The sequence below is a fragment of the Phascolarctos cinereus genome, unplaced genomic scaffold, assembly GCF_003287225.1.
Source record: "Phascolarctos cinereus isolate Bilbo 61053 unplaced genomic scaffold, phaCin_HiC Scaffold_1;HRSCAF=81, whole genome shotgun sequence".
NCBI lineage: Eukaryota > Metazoa > Chordata > Mammalia > Diprotodontia > Phascolarctidae > Phascolarctos > Phascolarctos cinereus.
Genome location: NW_027555514.1, coordinates 63,492,636 through 63,505,092, shown reverse-complemented (window position 1 = coordinate 63,505,092; position 12,457 = coordinate 63,492,636).

Genomic DNA, 12,457 nt, shown 5'->3' with positions numbered 1-12,457 from the left:
AATAATGAGATGTTGGTAATTGAGTTGTTTTCTCTGAGTCTGAAAATAAGAAGGTAAGGAGTCTCTTGGTAAAACTGATAAAAGGACGTGTTGTGATACTGTGAGTGTATAATGAAAAATCAGGGTTCATAGTGGGTGTTGTTTTTAGTAGGATACACTGGTTAGAAATAAAATTTTAAAAGCTCAGAAGAACTACTGAGGTCTATGAGTTTTCTAGGCAAGAAGGGATATGTAAATTCCAGGTTCTTATTTTTATTATTTTTTTTACAATGATGACTTTTAAGACGTTTCAGAAGACCAACCCAAAACTAAAGAAAAAAACCAGAATCCCAAGTACAGAGCTCTCCTAATAACTCAGACTCAGAGAGAAAGGATCTTCAAATATCAAACTTGGTCTGGAGTTTTCCTTTGACCTTATTATTGTCCAACTAGCATTGCACTAATCTATGTACATGCCATATCCTTTCATTAGATTTTGATCTCTTTTTGGACAGAATGTTGTTTTCATCTGCCTCCTTGTTTCGTCAGAGCAGACCTTGCACCATGAATGTTGAATTGAGATGAAGGACCCCCAATCAAACTATGATGGACTATTAGGGCTGATATAAGACCAAGTCTTCAGAAATTCTTGTTGTTATACTGACTAGGTAATGAAGTTGAAGGTTTAGCAGAATTCTGATGTCCTATTTATGTTCTTAAGTTTGTAAACTTGGGCAAGAACATCTAAGGTTTTAAATTTAAATACTCTCCTTAGGTGTCAGTTTCTTCAACTAAAAATGAGAATATGAGGAGTATGAATAAATAGATCCACAAAACCCTATGAGAATGCCTAGTACAGTCCTTCACACAGCAGAAGAATTCAGTAAATACTTGCTGACCTGAATATTAAAAAAAAATCAGATTTATCATTACCAAGCAGAATTCATACCAGAGGAAGACATTCCCCAAATTAGAAAAACCTTCAATATAATATAATACATAAATTTTAAAAATTAAAGAAATTTGTAATTATATCTATAGGTATAGAAAAAAGTCCTTGATAAACTCTAACATTCATTCAAGATACGAAAACACTAAAAAGAAGTTTTTTAAAAGGATTTTTCTTTAGCACAATACAAGACTCCAACTTAAGAATCAACATAATATGCAATGGTGAAACATTAGAAACATTTCCACTGAAAACAAGTATAATATGAGTGTATCTGTTTTTATTTGATGAAGTATTAGAAATTCTAGGAATTAACGTAAGAAAATAAAAATATCCTACTGTGATTAATATTGCAAATGCAGAGGTAAAAATATCATTATTTTCAGATGACAGTGGATCTACAAAATTTGAGTGTCTCCAATTAGAATTCATGGAGATGGTGAGTTCAACAAGATCACAGGAAGTAGGATTAACATGCACATAAATTAAATTCTTATGAATTTAATTTATAAAATTTATAAAAATCAAGAGACAAAATAAAAATAAAGCCCACTTTTTGTGCAACGAAAACTACCAAATAATTGTGAATTAACCTTCCTAGAGATACAGATAAGGGCAAGCTATAATGAGTAAAATAAATGAAAACAATTGGAAGGATCATCAATGCCCGTAGATGGGTCAGATCAATATAGAAAATTAACACTTCCTCCCAAATAATATATTCAGCGCAAGAAAAGTTTAAAAAATCAAGAGGGTTATTTTATAGATCTGGACAAAATCATAGTAAAGCTGATCTTCCTCAAATCTCTCCTCTCTCTAGTCCATCCTGATATAGCTGCCACAGTAATATATGAAAGTGCTCATCTTTTTTTTTTTTTTTTGGCTAGGCAATGGGGTTAAGTGACTTGACCAAGGTCACACAGCTAGTAAGTGTTATGTGTCTTGGGCCGAATTTGAACTCAGGTCCTCCTGACTCCAGGGCCACTTCTCTCCCCCAGAAAGCACTCATCTGATCCTGTCATTCCTTCCTTTCAGAAGACTCCAGTGATTCCTCATTGACTCTAGCAAAATGTGTAAACTTTTTTTGTTTGGCATTTTAAGTCTTTCACAGTCTGGGTCCAGCCAACCTTTCTGATCCTATTATGTATTATTTCCCTTCAAACACTCAACATACCAGCCGAAATTTCCCACTTCTTATTTCTCACACAGAACCATCTATCTCCCATCTCGTACTTTTGAACAGGGTGTACCTCATACCCCGAATGCATTCTTTCCTTATCACCTCTTGGTTTCTCTATCTCCATTCAAAGCTCAGTTTAAATGCCACCTCCTTCTATCTGCTAATGCCCTCTAAAATTCCTTAATATTGACTTTTTCTTCTATGGGTAGATGCTTTCCCTCCAGATAGAATTCAAGCTCCTTGAAGGCAAGAATTTTCTTTGTATCTCCAGGGCCCAGCACCAACTGACATGCAGAAAGAGCTTATTGTTAATTTTTGTTGTTGGTTGAAAAACAAGCAGACAAGTTATCATGTGTATGACGAGAAAAAGGTGTTTAAGATGGCTGTTGATCCCCAGATTTTTAAAATACATTACAATGCAGTTTTCATCTACACTATCTGGTACTCAGAAAAAAAAAACTCCATAGAGAAATAGTCTAATGGAATAGAATAGATAACTTGGCATCCAACCAAATATGTACCAAAATAGTGTTTGATAAATGAATAGAAAATAAGAAGTAGAGAAAGGATTCATTAATTAACAAATGTACTTGGGGAAAGTGGCAGTTTGAAAGGAAATAGATTTAGACTCATATCTCCTACCATGTGCCTCAGTGGCTTCCTGCTAGATAAGAGACTTAAGCTCTGAAAAAAGGAACTATACAAAAGACAGAAGAAAACCTACTAATGTAGTTATCTTAATTATCAGATGACAGAGAGTTTTTTAATAGTCCAACAAATAGAAAGAATTAATAAGGAAGAGATGCATGATTGATCCCATTAAAATAAAAAAATTCAGCCTGAAAACCAACATAATTAAAATGAAATGAAAACAAGAAAATATTTACGGAAAATGCAATAGATAAAAACTTAACATCTAAAATAGACAAGAAGAGATAAATAATAAAACAGATAAATAAATAAATATAGATAACAAAAATAAATAAATTATATAAATAAGAAAATAGATGTTTTGAACCTATCAACTTACCATCACCTCTTCTTTAATTCTATGATGGCAACACTATTAATTTCTTTTCCCTCATGAGGAATGAGTATTTAATCTTACATATATAATTTTTAAAAAGTGAATTAAAAGGGAAGAAAGTGATGAGGAAAGGGCACAAGCATTTATTAAGTTCCTAAAAATGTGCCAGGTGCTGTGCTAAGTGCTTTAAATATTATCTTATTTAATAATCAGTTTGTGTTTCAAAAGAAGAAACAGGTTATGAACATAATCACTTGAAAATATTCAACCTCACTAATGATCAAAGAGATATTAATTAAAACAAATTAGAATTTTCGCCTTTTACATATAAAATCGGTGCAAATGATTAAGAGTAACAAAACTCAATGCTGGAAGATCTGGGAAGAACCAGGTATGCTTATTCCTATAGGTGGAATTGCAAAATAGATTTTCTGCAAGGCTTTCTGGAGGGTAATGGCACTACACAGCATAAGTTAGAAAAATTATCATGCCACTTACCCAACAATTCCATGGTTAGGAATGTACATTTAAGTGGAATTTTAAAAAGTAATAATATTGAAAGATTTTAATAGAAAATTTAGTTGTAATTATAAAAAAAAACCCTTCAAGTAACCTAAATTATCAATGAGGGAATAGTTAAATATAATGAAATGCAGTAATGGAATTTAGACTGGCAGGGATAATGTAACATAAATAATACATAAAGAACAATTCAATGACATTTTTCTATGATACTAGATTCTATTATTGAATTATATTTGTTGGGGCCTGGTTGGGGGTTGGGTAGGTTTGTTGTTACTAGGCTCAAGGGGATTCTGGCCATTTTGGAATTTCAGGATGTCTTATGAAGATGAAGCTCAGAATTTGCTTCTGCCCTGCTCCAATAACAGTGTTGAATGAGTCAGACTTTGGACAACTGCCCTAATTCCACTAATCTTTCTAATGTGGCTTCTTCTTCGTCAGGTGATTTTTTTGACTCCTCTATCCAGGTTGTGGATACCACCAGTGACTCTGGGAGGCCAGATGCCAGTGTGCAGCCAAAACCTCAGAGTCACCCATCCATACTCCAAACAGTGACTGGAGCATTGAAGGCTGAGGTAGACAAACATGGTACCTCTGTAGCAGCTATTAAGTACTATATTTGCCAAAACTATCCAGCAGTCAATATGAAAAGACTCAAATACTTGGTGAAAGAAGCTTTGGTCAAAGGTACTAGGGACGGGGTGCTTCTGAGACCATGAAATTCCACTGCTACTACAGCCAGAGGAAGATTCAAATTAGTGTCCAAGGATAAAACCAAAGTGACCTAGACTGAGAAATCAACAGAAGGTGTCAAACCCGGGGGGGGGAAGCTGCTAGGACAAGTGCAGGTGGAGAGGTTTCTTTGGAAGCTTCAACCAAGCGGAAGTTTTCTGCAACCAAGAGGAAGATTCCTGGAACCAAGAAGAAGGTTCCCGTGGAGGCTTTGACCAATATGATAGTTCCTGAGGAAGCTAAGAAAGCTACCAAGATGGAGATAGTTAAGGGGCATTCAAAACCATAAGGTTCTAGAGCCAAAAAGATGTGGAGGAAGTGAGAGCCAAAGCCACGGGTGTGAAACCGAAGGCTAAAATTCCCAAAGGCAAGAGAAAAAACTCATGCTTCACCCAAGAAAGTAGTAGAGGAATGTAAGAGAAGGCTATGAAGCACCCTCCAAGGCCAGAAAGGAAAAGGGACCAACTAGCATCCCAGCAAAATCCAGAGCAGCAACTGCAATGTCTAAACTAGAATGCCCGAGGAAAGCTAAGGAGGCCAGTGAGGAACCAAAGACACAAGAACAAGTTGGATGTGGACATCAAGCCTTCTCCTTCTAATATAAGGTTTGGTTAATTAATTTAACCTTTTAATTAAACCTTTTATCTTTAAAATCAACTTTTTTTCTTTTAAAGAATGAAACAGAGACAATGGTATCCACTTATTAATAAAGTTTTTTTGCATTAAAAATTATATTTGTTATAAAGAATAATATAAAGAAATATGGAAAGAAATGAATGAAATCACATCAAGCAAAACCAGAGCAGCAGAGTAAACCATTTGGTCTGGACTGGTGGTTTTATCAGAATAGGGAATTATTGGCATGGGAACTCTCTCCAACAATGCAGAACAGAACTGGCCTGGAACTTAGGCTCCTAGGACTTATCCATGATCATATAGTATCAGAGGCAAAACTTGAACCCAGATCTTCTTAACTCCAAGAATAAATCCTTTATACAGTATGCCATTCTTCCTCTCAGGTATAACCACATAAAAGGAGAAGTGAATAAGAATGAAAGGGCAAGAGCAAATTCTGTTGGAGACTAAAAGAGAGTTCCTGAAAAGATTTTATAATATTTTATGTGTTAGATGGATTTAAATGTAAATTGTTACAAAGCAAGTTTTATTAATTGTATGTATGTACTGCATTAGTAAGAAATCATTTGAAATATGTATCAGCAACTCATATTGGAATATTTGGACATACACTATAAAGAAATGAGATCATTCAATGAATGTACTGCCATTTCACTACTTCTGTTTCCTCAATTCAGAGTTGGTAAAAGTCACTCTAGGTAACCTACTAATATGATGTCCTTTATATTTCCTTATTCATACATCAATTCTTCCTGAGGGTTGATCATGGATTCTTAGGATTCTTAGCCTATGGGTCCATGAATTTGTTTTTTAAAACTATTTGAAGGAGAGAGAGAGAATATCATGTCTTCAAAGATCCCACAATTCTGTCATTAATCAGTTTTCCTTCTACAGTTTTGTCTTTAGCCTTTTCCTTTGACACTGCTATTAGCACCATACCATCCATATTCCTATTTCATTCAGGAGAAATGATGAGAGGAATGAGAAATTTTCCTACACACAACTCCTATCATGCCACAAGCTCCCAACAAACCAGTAAGAATGGTTCTGTTATTTGCATGTAGAGGCTATCTCACCCTTAATTGAGATTCAAACACACAAGTTAAAAATATTTTCAAGACATTGGGAAGAATATGAGCAAATGCATGTAAGTTGGGGATTTTCATGGTTTGAATGAATGAATTAATGAATGAATGGACAGTTATTAAGTACTTATGCTCAGCACAGTATTTTATGCTAGGTATACAGATAGGAAAGTGAAACATGTTGCTATCAAAAGACTTCCATTCTAATAGTGAGAGATAGCACATATAGGGGGATTCAACCAATAAGGTGTATTGCAAGGCCCAATAGAGAAGATGGTAAGGGTCAAGGGTCTAGAGGGTTCAGAAAGGTTCAGAATCAAAATCAATAGCAAATCCCAGATACCCAGGAGGTACAAAGGCAGGCAGATGGCAAGGCCAAGTTAGTAGTTGCTGGCACAGTGGATATGTGGATGGCAATGCTATGAGTTCATCTCCTTGTCTGCCAAAAAACTCAAATCACTCAGCATCTCCTGTTGAAGAGGAAGGCAAAATATTTTTTTACAAGGGGATTTCTTGAGTGCCAGCTGTAGACAGTCATCAGCATAAGTCCTGCTACCGCTGCTGTCCACCTATCTTTCCTGCCCCAACATTCTCAGGAAATACTGGGGCTGCTGCCATCCTTCTAAGCACTCACTCCTGCTACAGCTAAGCTTTCCCAAATGCCATATGAGGCCTGAGTGGTGATGACAACAGTGGAAACTGAGAAGTAGGAAGAGATCATTGTGGTGAGGCTGACGTAACTGGTGCTGAGTTCCTTGGGATTGAGGCTAGGTCTGCTACTGCTGCCATAATCATTCCCCTCCTCCAATGCATAGAACAACAGACTGCTTCTACAAGCAGCCTTCTCAAAAAAGATTGGGGGAGAAGTGGTTCAATTTGGTGGAATATAGAATAAAATTTTGGGGATACTGTGAGATAAGGTTTAAAAGCTAATGTGATGTCAAATTTTGGAGAATACTGAATCCCTTACGTGCACACACACAAAAAGGACATAGTAAACACCACCAACAAAAAACTGGGAACAAAATGGGTACCTGTTAATTAGGGAGTGGCTGAACAAATTGTGATATTTAAAATAATGGAAGAAACAACATAAGAAATAAGTATGAGAAATTCAGAAAAAATAAGATTAGCAAAGATTTGTATGAACTGACGTTGAGCAAAAAAAGCAGAACCAAGGAAACAATATACATGTGATCACAATCATGTAAAGGAAGAGAGAGAAAGGCAACAGTATTCAGATTAATACAAAAACCAAGCTTAATTCCAAAGCCCTTGATGAAACCATTTTTTCTTGTTAAAGAGTCCTGGGCTATGATATGGAAAGATAGATATATTTTCAGATACACCAATATGTTTATTTTTGCTTAGCTGCAATCTTTGTTCTCCCTCAAGGGAGTGAGGTGCAGGGGAGGAATATTGAGAAATACTTTTTAAAAAAGTATTAAAGGAACTTTATTTTTAACAAGAAATTATCTTTATGTAGTTAGAGATGTGGCTCTAAAGCTCTGAGACAAGTTGAAAGCTAAAGGTAGAAGGTTGAGGGTCATCTGATTGAAGGTAATAGATGAAGAATTGGATGAGATTCCCAAAGATGATGGTGTAAAGAAAGAGAGAAAAGGACCAGAAACAGATCCTTGGGGAATAAACACCTCTGTGTGGTGTGTGTGTGTGTGTGTGTGTGTGTGTGTGTGTGTGTGTTCAATGAGAGTAGAAGTCAAATTTTAGAAGGTTGAGATGGAGAATAGATTGTAAGGAAGTGGAAATTTTACATAGTTATCTTTCTCAAGAAGTATGGAAACAAACAAGAGGAACAAAACTGAATGGTAATTGGATTGAGCAGAAGACTAAAGGGGAAGCTTTCATAGTATGACAAGTGCATCCCACCTCTCACAAAGGGCATGTGGACATCCACTAACTTTCTGAGCTGGTTTGCTCAATACAAGCTGATCTCACATTATTTAGGTTTAGGTTCCCAGAGAAGATCCACCAAATACTAAACACTTAAATTCTGTCTAGGTGATAAGGGTGACCCTCTAGAGGTAGAATATATTTTCCTCTTCACCATTCTAGCTCTTAAGTCCCCACCAATGTGTTTACATTTACATAAATCCAACCACTCGCAATGAACTTTTAGATGTTAACAAAATGCCTATTTACTTAAAACAACAAGGCAAAATCATATCAGAGGCACTCATATATTAAAAAGCAAATGTAGGAATGACAATTATATCAAAATTTATGAATAAACTTGAGTAATGCTGTCCCAACGACATATTCAGTTTTTGTTATAGAGAGTGGACACACACACAAGAACTGCTAAGGAGGCACCTAAGTGAGGAAAACTCCACTCTAGAACTTTAACATTTTGAATCTTCTTTTTGTCTAAGAAACTTTCCATAACATTTGTTTTATGAATGTAGTTTCTGTGTTAAATAGGTGCTTCCAACAGCTCAGCTGTACTGATCTAAAATTTACTTGACTAACTCCACATCTCTCTGAGCATAAGGTCTCACTCAACTATTAGGTCAGCTGAGAGACTTCTCTGATTCCATGATAGTCCTCTGCTCAGCTATACTTACTCCCCAACAGCGACTTTGGTATGTATCACTTAGCTGATGCAGTTCTGAAACCTGTCTTTTCTCATTCCTCCTTTCTCATTCTGCCTCTTCCTCTCTGTCTTTCTGTGTCTCTATCTCTTTCTCTCTCTGTCTCTGTTACTATTTGTCTGTCTGTTTCTCCCCCCTCCTTTCCAACCCTATTTTGGCTTATGCTAGTAGCTGCGCTCCCACCTACTATCTATAAGAAAATAAATTATGTTTTCCTTTAATCATAAGACAATTCTTATGTCTATATCACTCTAGTATACTCCAGTGTGTCACATTCAAAAATCAATAACAACCTTCTCAGAACTCTGAGTCAGAGTAACCTTTTTTCCCAGAACTCTGCAACCAACTGCTACATGTGAAAGGGAAGTATCTTACAATAGAATTGGGGTAAACTGAGCATGTTTGTTGGCAGAGAAAAAGAACAAGTGGAAAAGGAGAAATTAAAGATGTTGAGATATTGGAGAGAGGGAGGGGAAGAGATGGAGGGGGACAGAGAGAAGGAAAGAGGGGGGAGATCACTGGAGTAAGATCCTGGTTGAAAGAAGAAGGCATGGGATATCAACTTTGCTTATCCAGGAACTATTAGCAAAGAATATCAATACGTTCTTTTCTTGGATGTCCTTCTAGACCAGAGGCTTGTTCTTGGGACACATGCTGTGTTGGAATCAGAAATATGCAAAAATAAAGTTTTCATCTTCTAATTTTAATACTTTTATCTTAGCCACCTACTCCAGATTTTTTTTCTTATCTGTTCCAAGGGAGATGTGCTCATTGTTTACATGGCCCAGGGTTTCATTCAGGGGTTTGCAAATGAACAGACTCTGCTGTGCACTGTTTGCTTTTTACCACCTCCTTGGGATCAAACAGAAATGAAGAATTCTCAAATTAAACATAGCCTTATGAAACAGCAGCTAACAGCCACCACTGAAGTAAATATGCAAGAGGACTAGGGTGGTATTTGGGTGGTATTTGGGCTATGTGAAAGGATTTGGGTTTGCTCTTTTCATGTGTGGTAGAATAATGAGCTATAAAGAACATTCTGTAGAGGCACACTGGGCAAATCCCAGGAAACCTTGGGCAGCTTTAAATTGATGTTATTTATCTTTCATGTTTAAACAAAGTGGGATTTTTTTAAAGGATGGAGAAAGGGCCTAGTAGACAGCCTACACTACTTGCATAATTTCTAAATAATGCTCCAATATATGATACAGCCTTATTTTGTTTAACAAAGGGTCTTTAGAGTTGGGCATGACCAGGTACAGCTGGTAAGGATATGTGGAGGGCAGAATGTATCCCACGTAGAGTTAAGATTCCCTAAAAAGCTTATTTATTAAGCCTGATAATTCTTTTTAACATTCAAGATCTAACTCTACACTGTCCTCCCAATTTTTATTCCAAACCATTTGTACTTAAGCATACCATTTTGTTTTTGTTTCAGGGATTAGTATTTTGGACGCTTCTTTCGGTTGAACATAATTTGATTAATCACAGCTTTGTGGACATGTGCCTCCCCTGGGTTGGCATTATGAAAAACTATGTGAAACTTAAAACACCTAGCTGCTCCAAGGAAGAGTGAGAGGATTACAAGTTAATCAATCAACAAGAACTGATTGGGTGCCTATTGGCTAGGTATTGGGGATACAGACAAGGATGAAATAGTAACCTGCCCCAAAGGACCATACTTTCTATTAAGGGAAATGACATTTATGAATATGTGTAGCACCCCCACAGGTTTACTTTCCAAATCCCACTAGCACTGGCAGGCTAAAGGTATTTTGTTTTTTCCAAGCATTATGGCCCACAGATCCTTTTCCATTGTTCTCTCCATCACCAGCCACTTAGTGATCGGTTATTGTTTTTCATTCTTGAAGAGGACCAAAATGACACCACTATGTTAGCGTAAAGGTATAGTGTGCCCACAATACTGTGGTTGATCAGACCAATACCAGCCACTTAGCCATTAACCGTCATCACTCACATAGGCTCTAAGGTATGCCAAGAACTTTACCTATCTTATCTTATTTGATCCTCACAACAACTCTGTGAGGGGTGGGAAGGAAACTGGTCACATCTAAAGATTAATTTGTCTAACTGTGCCATAACTGATCACTGGAAGAGTAGACTTTCTAAATGAGAGGAATGAGATGCTATAAAGAATCAACTTGTACTTTTATCTGACCTCTAGCAATTCACCTTGTGCCTAGATAAGTTCCAACTTGCTTAATTTCTCCATCTCTAGTCACAGTTTCATCTGGGGAGGATATACGATTGAGAATTCCTTTCTTGATAGCGTGATGCTACTGCAACCTGCAATATGCCCGTGCTGACATAGTGTATCTACTGTTTAGAACAGGTCCTGAGAGGTCAGAAGGCTCATTCTGGGCCTGACTTTTGACAAGGGCCTAAGCTAACTCGTTTACCTTCCTGTGGTTTCAGTGAGCTCTTTAAGAAAACTGGCATCATCACGCAATTTGTTCTTTCAACTCCAACTTGGAAAAAGTATTGAGAAATGCAAATGTGAAAATGGGATAACTGGATTTTACTTTCCACATATAGAACACTGTTTCTTTAGTATCTTCACTCTCACCAAGGTAACTCCTTTATCCAAAAAACAAAAAAAAAAGCAAAAAACCAAAACGCTTGAAGGGGCAGCTAGGTGGTGCAATGGATAGAGCTCTGGCCTTGGAGTCAGGAGGACCTGAGTTCAAATCCGGCCCCAGATACTTGACACTTACTAGCTGTATGGTCCTGGGCAAGTCACTTAACCCCAATTGCCTCACCAAAAAGCAAAAAAACCAAAATCAACAACCAAAAAAAACCTCTTGAAATTCACTTTCTCCTTTGTGACTTTGCTACCTAACTGGAAGATAGCAAGCAATTTCCCCCTTTATGCCATCCTTCATAAATATGCAAATCTCCAAACTGTCCTTTCTCATCCATTCCTCCAAAATACACTGATGTCATTATTTCTTTCTATCCACCGTAGCATCTAGTATAGTACTTATGAATAAAATAAAAACAGCTATTAAGCCTCTGTTGTATGCAGCGTACTAAACTGGTGGCTGGGGGAGATGAAAAGAAGGACAGAAGGGAGGAAAAAAGGAAGGAAGGGAGAAAGGAAAGAAGGGAGGAAGGAAGGATTTATTAAGTACCAACTTGACACCTACTATACACTAACATTATACAAACCTGACAAATGTCTAATTTGTCCTTCACAACAACCCTAGGAGGTAGGTGCTATTATTATCTTCACTTTACATTTGAGGAAACTGAGACAGATAGAGGATAAATGATCTGTTCAGTCACACAGGTGGTGTCTGAGGCCATCTTTGAACTCAGGATCACATACAGAACATTAAAAACCCATGGGATCTTTCACCTGCTCACTGGGACAGTTCCGGAAGTCATGAATTTAAAAAGAACATGAGGAAGAAAAAAAAGAGTCCTGTGATGTCTCTGAATTGCCATGGGCAGAGTTAAACTTGAGCAGTAACCTGAGCAAAGTTATAAGGGCCAGAGTTGTCAGAGTAACTAAAAGGATGAGTGTTCCACAAAGTTTCACACAAAAATGTGACTGATATTATAATTACATAGATGGAATAAAGTAGACTGTTCAAATATTTTCATTTTACAGGGAAAAAAAAGCTCAAGCCTGGTGAGAAGGCAGAAGTAGGAGCCAATGATTGAAGTAGTAGAGAAAGTCTACATTTTGTATAAGAGAAACTTCTAAATAATTAC